The 12,097-nt window shown below is 49.9% G+C and overlaps 1 protein-coding gene across 3 annotated transcripts in view; it reads right to left on the bottom strand.

The window, feature by feature from the left end:
• Window positions 1-12,097, bottom strand: part of TRAPPC9 (trafficking protein particle complex subunit 9) — a 388,568-nt gene that overhangs the window by 313,495 nt on the left and 62,976 nt on the right. The gene's annotated exons all lie outside the window — the stretch shown is intronic.

The raw sequence follows: 12,097 nt of genomic DNA, 5'->3' as shown, positions 1-12,097 counted from the left end.
ACCAAGCGCTTCACCCCGCTCCCACCGTGGCCAGGTGACCACCTGCCCCCCAGCACCCCCACCACACTCTGACACCCACGCAAGGTGGTGCTAACAGGCTAACATCGCAGCTTCTCTCCATTCACTCAGAAAACACCCTTAACGATGACTCTGGGCATTACTTGCCTTCTCTTTGGGTCATAAAGAGAAACATGATGGAGTGACGCTGAAGACCACTGTAGGACCCTCGTGCACTGCTGGTGGGATGTAAAATGAAGCAGCCACTCCAGAAAACAGTGTGGGGCCCCTCAAATAGCTAAGCCTTGAGCTTCTATGGGATCCAGCAGCTCCACTCCAGGGCCCACCCAGAAGAAAGGGCTCAGGCGGACAGCTGCACAGCATGTTCGCAGCAGCACTGCTCACAGCTGCCCAGAAGCAGAAACAACCCAAGGGTCTGTGGATGGATGAACAAACAAAGTGCGCTACATACACAAAACGGAACATGACTCAGCCTCATGCAGGAGGAACATTCCGATCTGTGCTCCAACAAAGATGCACCTTAAGGACAATACGGTAAGGGAAACAGCCAGTCACAAAAAGAAAAATACCTATGACTCTACTTACAGAAGGTACCGAGGACGGTCAAATCCAGAGACAGGCAGCAGAGCAGAGGCTACCAGGAGCTGGTAGCAGAGATCAGAAATATTGTTTAGTGGGTCCAGGGCTGCTGCTGCTGCTGCTGCTAAGTCGCTTCAGTCGTGTCCAACTCTGTGTGACCCCATAGACGGCAGCCCACCAGGCTCCCCCGTCCCTGGGATTCTCCAGGCAAGAACAGTGGAGTGGGTTGTCATTTCCTCCTCCAATGCATGAAAGTGAAAAGTGAAAGTGAAGTCGCTCAGTCGTGTCCGACCCTCAGAGACCCCATGGACTGCAGCCTACCAGGCTCCTCTGTCCATGGGATTTTCCAGGCAAGAGTGCTGGAGTGGGTCTGTTTGATAAAAAAGAAAAGTTTCAGAAGTAGAGAGTGGTGATGACCGCGCAGCATGATGAATGCCCTCAAGGCCAGTGAATTGTACACTCAGGGGCTTCCCTGGTGGTCTGCTGGCTGAGACCCCATGCAGGGGGCACAGCTTCATTCCCTGGCCAGGAACCAGATCCTACAGGCCGCAACCGAGGATCCTGCAGGCCACAATGAAGATCCGGCGCAGCCAAATCAATAAATAAACAAAAGTAAATATTAAACAAAGACAGAATGGCAAATCTTATGTTTATCTTACCACAATTTTTAAAAATCACTGAAAAAAGAGTAGCACTGTACACCGGGCACAGTTAAAGGTCCTGAAGATAGAGATGTTTAGACACGACCAAGGATGCCACAATCTAATTAATCTATTTATTATCTATGACTTAGAGTAAAAGGGATTTGATGTCAGAGAGGACCTAGGAGCTGCAGAAATGCGGGATTCAAGCCTGGGACCAAGAGGAAGGGCTGCAGAGTCCAGGTGGAGGTCAGGGCCACTGAGCATGAGGCAAACACGGGATGAGAGAGGTCCAGGGGTCTTCTGATCCCAAGAAAGACAGCCCGCCCAGACGGCCTCAGTAAGTGACATTACAGAGAACACACAGGTATCATGAAACGTGATATCCAGCCAGTGAAGCGTCTTACGAGCAAGAAACATGAACTTGGCTTTCCCTCAGCCCGCAGACACATCCAGGAAGCACAATGGTCCAACTACAAAGGGTGCAACACTCACGTGCCGCCACCACAAAGACGAAAGATCCACCAAGCAGCAGGCACAGAGTGAGTCCTGTCGCGCACCGAGAAAACAAGCCTCTCCGGGACGTGAGGCTGACTGACTCAGACCAACCCGCGCTGAGCCACGGTAACGGCTTCCCGTCAGCGGTCCTTTCTACTTGCTTTTCACTTAATTTACGTGGTGACAGGTTGGAGGCCCTGAGAAGCAATCATTCAAGTACACCAGAGACCAAATATTTTCCCTTGTTGTTTTCAAATTTATAAACATGTTCTACCGAAACGAAAGGCAATGATGTGAAGCCGTCAACTTGTTACATAACCAGCCATTTAAAACACTACCTAGAAAATGTGTAAATATCTCTAGAGATCTCAACATAACTCCCAGAAGGGAGGATGATCTTAAGAATCGAGATTTAATAAATGATTAGCAAGAAACTCACAGCCAATTATGAGGTAATGGTTAGATAAGCTATGGTGCAGAAACATAATGCAAATGCATGCAATCATTAAAAATGGCATTTATAAAGAATCTGCAGCATGAAAAATATCTTATGATACACAGAAAGTCAGGATTCAAAATAATATTTTTGGAAAAGTGTAACTTCAAAGATCAATCCAAATTTTAAAAAAATAGAAAACAATACAAAAGAAATACATAAAATATTAATGGTGTGTGTATTTGCCCATGTAGGGTTATATACAATTTTTCCTTTCTGTTTATATCTTTCAAGATTTCTAAAAGAAGCATATACTATTTGTATAGTAAAAGTTATTCTGGGACTTCCCTGGTGGTCCAGTGGTTAAGACTCTGTGCTCCTAATGCAGGGAACATGGCTTTGATCCCTAATAGGGGAACTAAAATCTCTCCTGAGGCACAGCATGGCCAAAAAAATTCCAAAACTACTTTGAGTTTTCAGAGCGCCTTGTGACGGAAAGTCAGCACCCGTTCACCGACGTTCCCTAGCAGTGAAGAACACAGCGCCCTAAAACGGCAGTGGAGGAAGGCGTGTTGAGGGTCCCCGCACTGACAGAGGGCTTTCCGTAAGGACTCGACAGCCCTTCCCAGCGCCGCTGCCGCTCTCGGAAATGCTCAGAAACCACCGCAGCGCAGCAAGCGACACTGAATGAGGCCGCCCCGTCCAGCAGGCACTGTGCCAGCGGCCCGCACGTGTGACCTCATTAAATCATCCCGGCACCTCATGGAAGAGACGCCACTGTTCTCCCGGCTTCACAGATGAGCAAACTGAAGCTTAGAAAGGTCTTGATCTGGGTCAGAGTGCTTCTACCTCCCCAGCAGGCTCTCACTTGTCATCAGTCGTCAGCTGCTCAGCCACCTCCCTTCCTTCCAAAACTACTTCATATTTCATTCAACGTGCCTTTAACAAAGACCAAGTCTCTGCCCTATGAAAGGAAAAGCCCTCCCTTAAAGCGCTCGGCTGGGCCCCCTCACCTTCAAGGACCACGAGATCTCCTAAATCCTCAGCCTCCTCCGATGCCTCGTGGGGTCTCAGTGAACACATACAAAGAAATAATTTGGGAAAGGTAACGTTAAATTAATTCAGTTCCGCATTTATCGGCTATCTTCTTGGTAAAACACATTGTCCAAAATGATGAAAGGTAAGTAAGCAAGACATGGTCTGATCCCCAAGGAACCAGTAATCTAGTGAGGGAACCAAGTGATGAAATTAATCTCAGGACATAATGAAACAGTGCTTAATTGAGAATCAGGTAAAGTGATGAAGAGGAAGGAATTATTACTCTCTTAGTAACACTGGAAACAGGAAAAGTACAAGGGCCGAGCAAGCTACCATAAAAGAACGTGAAAAAAAAATTGATTTTAAAGGTCCAAAATATATGAAATACAGATAACGCAGATGGATAAAGTATGAAATTAGGCTGAAAAGATGGCCTGAGTCAAACCCTGAGCGTCCTTGAGATGGAGCTGGGCCTTTACTAGACAGAGGACGGGCAGTCACTGCAGGTTCTAAGGAAGAGAAGGACGTGATTTAGTTTGCATTTCAAGGAGACAATTCTGGCTTCAGTGCGAAGAGTGGATCAAGAGCAGAGTAAGGGACAGGACACGATGTTAGGAGCCGATCCAAGAAACAGGTGTTGAGAGTCTAGCCTTTATTTAGAGACTAGAGAACCAACAAGGTCCCACTACAAAGCACAGAAAACTATAATCAACATCCTATGATAAACCATGGTGAAAAGAAGATTTTTTAAAATGTAGTCTATGTATAACTGAGTCACTTTGCTACACAGCAGAAATCAGCACAGCACCGTAAATCAATGACATTTCAATTTTTTAAAAACTGACTTAAAGTACAGGCCAAACAATAAGAGACATAAAAGAAATAAACAAATAAACATTCGAAATTTTTAAAAACTAAAAGTCTGAACCAGGGAAATGATGGTGGAAGGGGGAAGAGGAATCCCATGGGAGAAAGCGTCAAGCATTTAGAACAGCTAAGGAACGCCTCCAGGCAACACACAGGACACAGGAGAGATGGAAGGACATGAGAAGGACTCCAACAAGCTTCACGCCTCCGAGAGTAAGAAAACGGCAACACCCTCCGGGAGAGGACTGATGCAACAGAGGCCCCCACGCCATTTGAAGGACACACCAGCCTTCACCTGGAAACAAGCTCAGAGCTCAGGAGCGGATGTGCAACTTGTGAAACCAGGAGCAAAACGTTAGTTTGCAAACAAGTACGCCGAGAGCTTAACTTTTAAAGCCTCACCACAAATCTTCACAGAACCTTTCAAATGTACGCCTTCTTTGATCCACTTTGTCATTTCTAGTTTTTAAAAACCTTGTTTTTCGCAACTCAAATAATCACTTTTGGGGGAGCATTAACTTCACAGTGTTTTTAAGCTGTAAGTTTCTTCTCCAGCTGCTCCAGTTTCTTCCCCAAGGGAAGTGTGTGAAACAAGCGCACTTCTGTATCCCAGCACTGAAACTAAAAAAAGAAAAAACCTTTTGGATTTTATGACATATGATCACAGGTACAACATAACCAAAGACTTCGTTTTGCAGACACTCCTAACGTGTCCGACGCACCACAGTGCAGGAGGCCCCCAGTCCCGGGTGCTGCGGACCACCCTACTGTCCGCTCTGCAGCAGAGAGCTGACGCGGAGCTGATGGCAGAGACGGGAAGGGGAAAATGAGGGAAACGAGGGAATGGGAATTCTCCACCAGGAGTGTCTGCAAAACGCCCAACTCCTCTGCTTTCCTGCCCGCCCTCAGCCCCAGGACACAGGGAAGTGGGCCTGAGGGTCCATCCTGTCAGGATGAAGCCCCAAGGAGAGGCTTTTCCCAGGCCAAGGCCCAACCCACACACACCAGCAATGGAAATCTTCTCATGCATTTTCTTAGGGCTGAGCAGCAAAGCAATGAGCTGGCGATAAAATGAAGGAGAAACTGAGTAAGTTGAGTCTGACATTTCCTATCTCATCCCATCCTTGTCTTTCAAGCAAATGACAACTGCTTCTGGGCTCAGAGATGGCCTTGGTGCAGAGACAAACGAGAAGTGTGGTCTCTGACATGCCCCAATGCAGGCTCTGGTGGGTCACCTCCAACAAGGTCATCAGTCACCCAGCGCACTCAGCCAACAGGTGACAGCTGAGGCCAGCGAACAAGAGCGTGGACTCCAGAGCCCACAGCCAGGGTCCAAACCCCAGTTTCTCCAAACACCACACAGCAAGCAGCCCTCAGGCATATTAGCCCACTTCCTCCCATCCGGGTACGAACTAGGCCCGACCCTGTGAGCTTCCGAGATCAGGGCAGATGGGGCGCCTTCAGGGAGGCATGGCCGTGGATAAGCTGCCTCCTATGTGTCCATTTCCTCACTGTAAAATAAGCCCAAGCCCAGCAGCTACCCTTGTGGGGAAACTGGGAGGGTTAGGGCAACTCCTCCCCGTAGGGCACAGAATACAGAAGGTGCACACGACTGCCGCACACTCTCAGGACCAAGAAACCCGTGTCAGGGCAACGCCTGGTCATTGCGTCTGCACCCAGAAGGTGCTGAAACTGAGCAAAGATGGAAGAGGCAGACACTCTAAAGAAACAAACACTGGCTGAGAGAGTGAGAAAATGAATCAACTGAGCTTTGGGACTGCGGGATTGCAACACGTGAGCACAGGCTCACGAGAAGGTGAGGACGCCCCTGCCTGGAAAGCAGAACTGAGAGCTCAGACTGAGGACTGGGCCACCGGGGATGCGGGAGCAATAGGAGCAGGAGCATGGGTAGGAGCCTCACACACCCACCTCGGGACCTCCTCTGCCCCGCCTCCTGATGGCCAGGTGTGCGCCCACTTCCTTAGCGGTCCCAGGAGGAGCGGTGAGCAACAGACACACGGTCAGCTGCCAAACGCAGGGCGCTGCTGGTGACACGGTAACTTGTCTCACTAGTTGCTGAGTCACTAAGTCGTGCCCGACTCGTCGCGACCCCATGCACTGCAGCATGCCAGGCTTCCCTGCCCTTCACCATCTCCTGGAGTTTGCTCAGACTCATGTCCATCGAGTCGGTGATGCCATCCAACCATCTCATCCTCTGTCGTCCCCTTATCCTCCTGCCCTCAGTCTTTCCCAGCGTCAGGGTCTTTTCCAATCAGTCAGCCCTTCGCATCAGGTGGCCAAAATCCACAACATTTGAACAAAGGGAGCCTGAGCTAAGCAGTAAGGAAGGAGCTGATACAACTGCCTTCTGGTAGCACAGGCACTCTGCTGGGTGTGGAGGGTCTCAATCCATCCCTGAATTGTTCCCGCCTGAGAGATGAATGAAGTCAGCCTGAGAGCAGGTGCGGAGCTGCTTCTGCTCCTGCCGCTCCCTCTGCTGCCACGCCCGCCCGTCCAGGCTCCTCTCCATGAGCGAGAAAGCCCAGCCAGAGCCGAGCATCCCTCCCCAGTACGGCTTGTGGGATCTTAGTTCCCCAGCCAGGGATCGAACCTGGACCATGGCAGTGAAAACATCGAGTCCTATCCACTGGATCGCCAGGGAATTCCCTCTGGGCAGTCGTCTTACTTCCTCTGAATCCATCTACAGCACGACAAAGACCACCCTCCTCCCCTCACCCACAGATCTGTCCTTTCTCCCCCTGGGGAGAGGGGTTATTCAGACTGACAGCAGAGCCTTGAGATTCAGGATCAATAGGCCCCTTGATCTCTGTGCCTTCCCAAGTGCCACTAACATTATCCCCCTACATGCATGAAGCATGACCGACACGTAAGAGCACTGTGGACACCGGGACACCAGAGAGGAACACAGACTCGCCGGTGTGCAGGGGCCACAGCTGGCCAGGCTCGGGCATCAGCTGGGAGCACATGTGGGCACCATCCAACACCCCAGCCTCGGCACAGCATCAAACCCCCAATGTAACACGGCCAAAGACAAAGGCTCCCCCACCTGTCTCCATCTAACTATGAAAATCCTGCAGAGAAATTCTCTCTTTATACCTTTAACAGGTTGCTGCTGCTACTTAGTTGCTTCAGTCGTGTCCGACTCTGTGCGACCCCATAGACGGCAGCCCACCAGGCTCCCCTGTCCCTGGGATTCTCCAGGCAAGAACACTGGAGTGGGTTGCCATTTCCTTCTCCAATGCATGAAAGTGAAAAGTGAAAGTGGAGTCGCTCAGTCGTGTCCGAGTCTTAGCGACCCCATGGACTGCAGCCTACCAGACTCCTCCATCCATGGGATTTTCCAGGCAAGAGTGCTGGAGTGGGGTACCATTGCCTTCTCCATACTTTAACAGGTTACCCCACTGCTAAAACTCCTGATAAGATCCACCCAAAGGTCTTTAAGCTGGAAATGGTACAGCCTTATGGGGAGAAACATCGACTTCTCAAGCAGGTGAAGTAAGGGACAAGGCTAATGTTGATCGAGCTTCTACTACTGCAGGCAGGATGCCAAGTGGCTGCTGCACATTATTTCTGATAATCCTCCAGCTAATCAGACATTATCTTCTTAATCTTACAACTGAAAGTAATGTAATGTAATTACATTACTTAGTAATGTAAGTAAATTGTCAAAGGTTACATTTAATCAATAGAAGACACAGGAGGCAAACCCAGGTCTGCCTCAACCCAAGGATCCTGACCCAGACGTCTCTCTGCACTGTGCCCCTTGTGGACACAAGGCTGTACTATCCCCATTCTACACACAGAGCGGTCCAGGCCAGGACACCAGCATCTCGTCCAAGGCCGCTCAACTACCCCATGGATGATACACATACAATCCTCAAGACAGTAAACTGGACGGTTTCCCAGTTTAAGACCTGCATATGTTGAAACACTTCAGAAGTCAGAAACGAATCAACACAAGTGATAACAATTATGACGTACTGTACATATATTACGTTTCAGGCTTTTATAAACATGTCTCCACTGCCTAAACCAGCAGAGCAAGGCAGACGTGATCCTCACTTTCCTAATGAGGACACAACGCAGAGAAAACAAACAATTCCCTTTACCCAGCAGGTACTGAGCCCCTGTGAGCCAGACTTGTGCTAGGCTGGGGCCTGGAGGGGTAAAAAGTCTCCATTCCAGCTGTCCTGCCTTTACCGTGGATCGCTACGGATAAACATCAGTTTTGGGAAGATCACCTTACAATCCGCGTAGAAGACAGAAGAGAGAGAGCGACTTGAGAGGCAAAGAGATGCCGTAGAATATGTCGCCACACCCCGACCAGGACGGCAGCCTGCCCCGGAGAGTGCACGCTGGCACTTGGTGCAGCAGACGGGGGGCAGGTGACAGGGAAGCAGGCCTGCACGCCACTGCTGGAGAGCACGCACCGTGCGGACCACCACACCCCATGGAACTAAAATGCTTCAAGAAAGTACAGAAGGCCCTTCTCAACACCACCCCAGGACGTTCTATTTTGCTTCGCCTAAAACTTGGCAAATTAGTATTTTTCCCATTACTAGTAAAAATGCACTAATATATTTGCGCTTTTAGTTTTTCTTCACCTCATTATTTCACACGTGTGGTTTTTTCCTACTGAGAATGCATTTTATTAGCAGGTACTTATTATGCTGCCCTCCACGGCATTTATCTCTTCAACACACAACTAAAACGAAGTCAGAAGCTTCTCTTCATTTCTTCTGGGTTTTTGTTCAACTCCTTCTGCCCATTTCTGAACAAACAAAAGGGACTGTATAAACTGCAATGGAAACAAATTACAGCCCTTTATTGAAGAGCTCCCACCAGGCCTCGGTGACATAACAATTCATGCGCTCTGCCTCCCATCTCATCCACCCAGGTGAAAAATGGAGCATATTAACCCAAAACCCCCGAAGAAACCATATATACCATCTTGGGGAACACACAAGAGAATGAACATGTCAGGAATGGAAAGCAGGAAGCTGAGGAATACCTGTCACCAGAACAATACAAAAATTACGGCCTTTGTCTTTGGGTGTGGATTTGGCTATTTGGTTCAAATAAGGCTTAGCCTTTGTGGGAAATATATTTTGAAAGAAAGTAACGCTTGGAGAAGGAAATGGCAGTCCACTCCAGTATTCTTGCCTGGGAAATCCCACGGACAGACGGCCCTGGCGAGCGAGCTACACCGTCCACAGGGTCGCGAAGAGTCGGACATGACCGAGCGGCTAAAACAACAACTTGTGGGAGATACGCCCTGAAAGAAGATGACGCTCAGCCAACAGTTACCGCAGAATTTACGGGGCCGGTTCCAGGGCCCCGCTGTGGCCTGGGCGCCTGCCTTTTACACGGAGGCCGGTGTGCTCTGCGGGAAACGGGCTTTGACAAGTAGACGCTGTTGGTGGGAGCGTCTCACTGAGGCCATTTCCGGCCTGTGTCTCTGTCTGAGACGCAGCCTGCCTGCCTCCTGCTCCGAGGTCGGCGCTCATCTGCAGAGAGCTCCTGGAGCCCAGGGCCTGAGGGCTCCCTAGCAAGAGGCACGGACAGAGAAGAGAAGGATGGTGCTGGCTGACTTCCATGGGAAGGACAAAGCCACCAGGACGCAGACAGTGGCAGAGGACGGCCGCAGGACAGGGCAAGCCCGGAGCAGGAGAAGTGACCCCAGGGTGTCACTGACCATAACCAGAGGGGCGCGCCCCGGGCACGGAGCTGGGGCTTGAAGGAGGGCTGCCTGGAGCAGCGCCTGGGAAGGACTTCTCCCCCATCTCTAGACCCCCAGGTACTTGGGGCTCAGGAGAAAAATATGGCAGCCTCGTGGGGGGCGCAGAGGAAGTAGGGCCTGCAGGGAAGAGCTGGTAACCCCCAACCCCACAGTGTGCCTCTGTGGGGGCACCCCTGGTAATCTGAGCAGCATGGTGCTGTACTGCGCTATACTGACCCGAATGACGCAAAGAGCGGACTCATTGGAAAAGGCCCTGAGGCTGGGAAAGATGCAGGGCAAGACAGGGCGACAGAGGGTGAGATGGTTGGATGGCATCACCAACTCAATGGACATGAGTTTGAGCAAGCTCTGGGAGATGGTGAAGGACTGGGAAGCCAGGCAGGCTACAGTCCACAGGATCACAAAGAGTCAGACATGATGGAGCAACTGAACAGCAGCTGCATTTAGCCGCCTTGTTCCTTCCTACAAAACCCAAATGACACCTCCCAAGGGTAAAGAGGAAACCCCGCTCTTCCCAGGGACTTCCCTGGTGGCTCAGACGGTAAAGTGTCTGCGTACAATGCGGGAGACCCAGGTTCAATCCCTGGGTTGGGAAGATCTCCTGGAGAAGGAAATGGCAACTCATTCCAGTATTCTTGCCTGGAAAATCCCATGGATGGTGGAACCTGGTAAGCTACAGTCCATGGGGTCACAAAGAGTCAGACACGACTAAGTGACTTCACTTTCACTTTCCCTCTTCCCAGGCAGCTCAGCCCCTCTCCCATAACTCAGCCTTGCTGCCCTGAGGGACCCGACTCTCCTGGAGAGGATTTATCAGAAAGGGAACTAGAGGGCCAGCCATAGAAACTGCCTACCTTGAGTCAAAGTCAGGACATGACCAGGAAGTGACAGATGGTGGGGATGGGGAGGTCCCAGCACAGACCCAACTGGAACCCAAGGCAGGAAGGCTGGCCATGTAAAAGACAGGTAAGAGAGCGATGTCCTGAGACAGGGGAGAAAACCGAAAACGAAAACCTTGACATGTTCAAGAAACCAAAGGACAGCCAGTGAGGGTCACATGCTGTGAGCTTTACACTCACTGTTAAACTTGCACATGGTAGGCTGAGCTGATCCACTGTAATGTCAGATGTTCTCAAAGTTCAGCAACAGTCTCAAGCTTCATCCTATGCTACGGGGATTCATAAAGCACTCACAGCAGACCGGTCCACTGCTCTCAGCTTTACTTCAGAAACAGGTGGAGCACTCTCAGGAGGCGCCCACCACCCCGTGCGTCACAGCACAGGGCAATGTGCCACGGATGCCATCCTCTGGACCACGGCTAAGAGCTGGCTTCCAGGTGTGGCTTTGCCCTGAGTACCTGGGAGACCTTAGGCAAAGGGCTTATTTAGCATCTCAAAGCGTTACAGACCTCGGCACAGCGGCTGGACACCACCTGCCTCCCAAGAAATGAGAAGCAAATGAGGCAAGCGACAGGGAAGCAACCAGCAGACTGTAAAAGAGCCTTGCATAAAAGAGATACAATTAGTAAACAGCCACACGAAGCGAACATCCAACCTCACAAGTTGCCCAGAAAATAGAAATTAAAACAGTGAGGCAACACTGTCTACATGCTCAATTAGCAACGGTGCCACCGGCGGTATGATGAGGGCAGACCTCTTAGAAGGCAACTCTGACACGTCTCAACAGCAATGCAAACACTCAGAACGGCGGACCCAATAATCCCTCTCCGGACAAAATCTCTCTCCTGCTCAAAGAGCTGAAGAGGCTCACCACAGCATTCCCTGTGACAGCAAAAATCAACCCAAAAAAGAAAGAACACAAATGAAAGTATTTATTTTTAACACATTCAACAGGCTATGAGCACTGAAGCATGCCACTCACTAGCCACAGGGGCTAAAACTAAGCACTAACGGGGCTTCTTTTCGACGTGATGAGATGTTTTAAAATTGACCATGATGATGGGTGCACGTCTGTGAATACACAGAAAAGCTGAAGTGCACGTTTTAAATGGATGAATTGTGCAGTTCAAATTAAGTTTCAATAGTTATTTTTTTAAAAAGAAAAAGCATTATTGCTTTTCCCTTTAAAAAAATTACGCATCTAAAAAAGTGCATCAGTAATGCATTCAGCCATATATGGATGCCAGTACAAGCCACTAGAGACAAGAGAAAGAGCAAGTCAGACATATACCTACCTTCAGAGAGCCTGCAGCCTGCGTGGTGTGTGTTAGTTGCTCAGCTGTGTCCAACTCTTTGCGAC

This window comes from Bubalus kerabau, chromosome 14 (assembly GCF_029407905.1).
Source record: "Bubalus kerabau isolate K-KA32 ecotype Philippines breed swamp buffalo chromosome 14, PCC_UOA_SB_1v2, whole genome shotgun sequence".
Taxonomy (NCBI): Eukaryota; Metazoa; Chordata; class Mammalia; order Artiodactyla; family Bovidae; genus Bubalus; species Bubalus kerabau.
The sequence above is the reverse complement of the archived record's forward strand: the minus strand, read 5'-3'. Positions and strand labels throughout refer to the sequence as shown.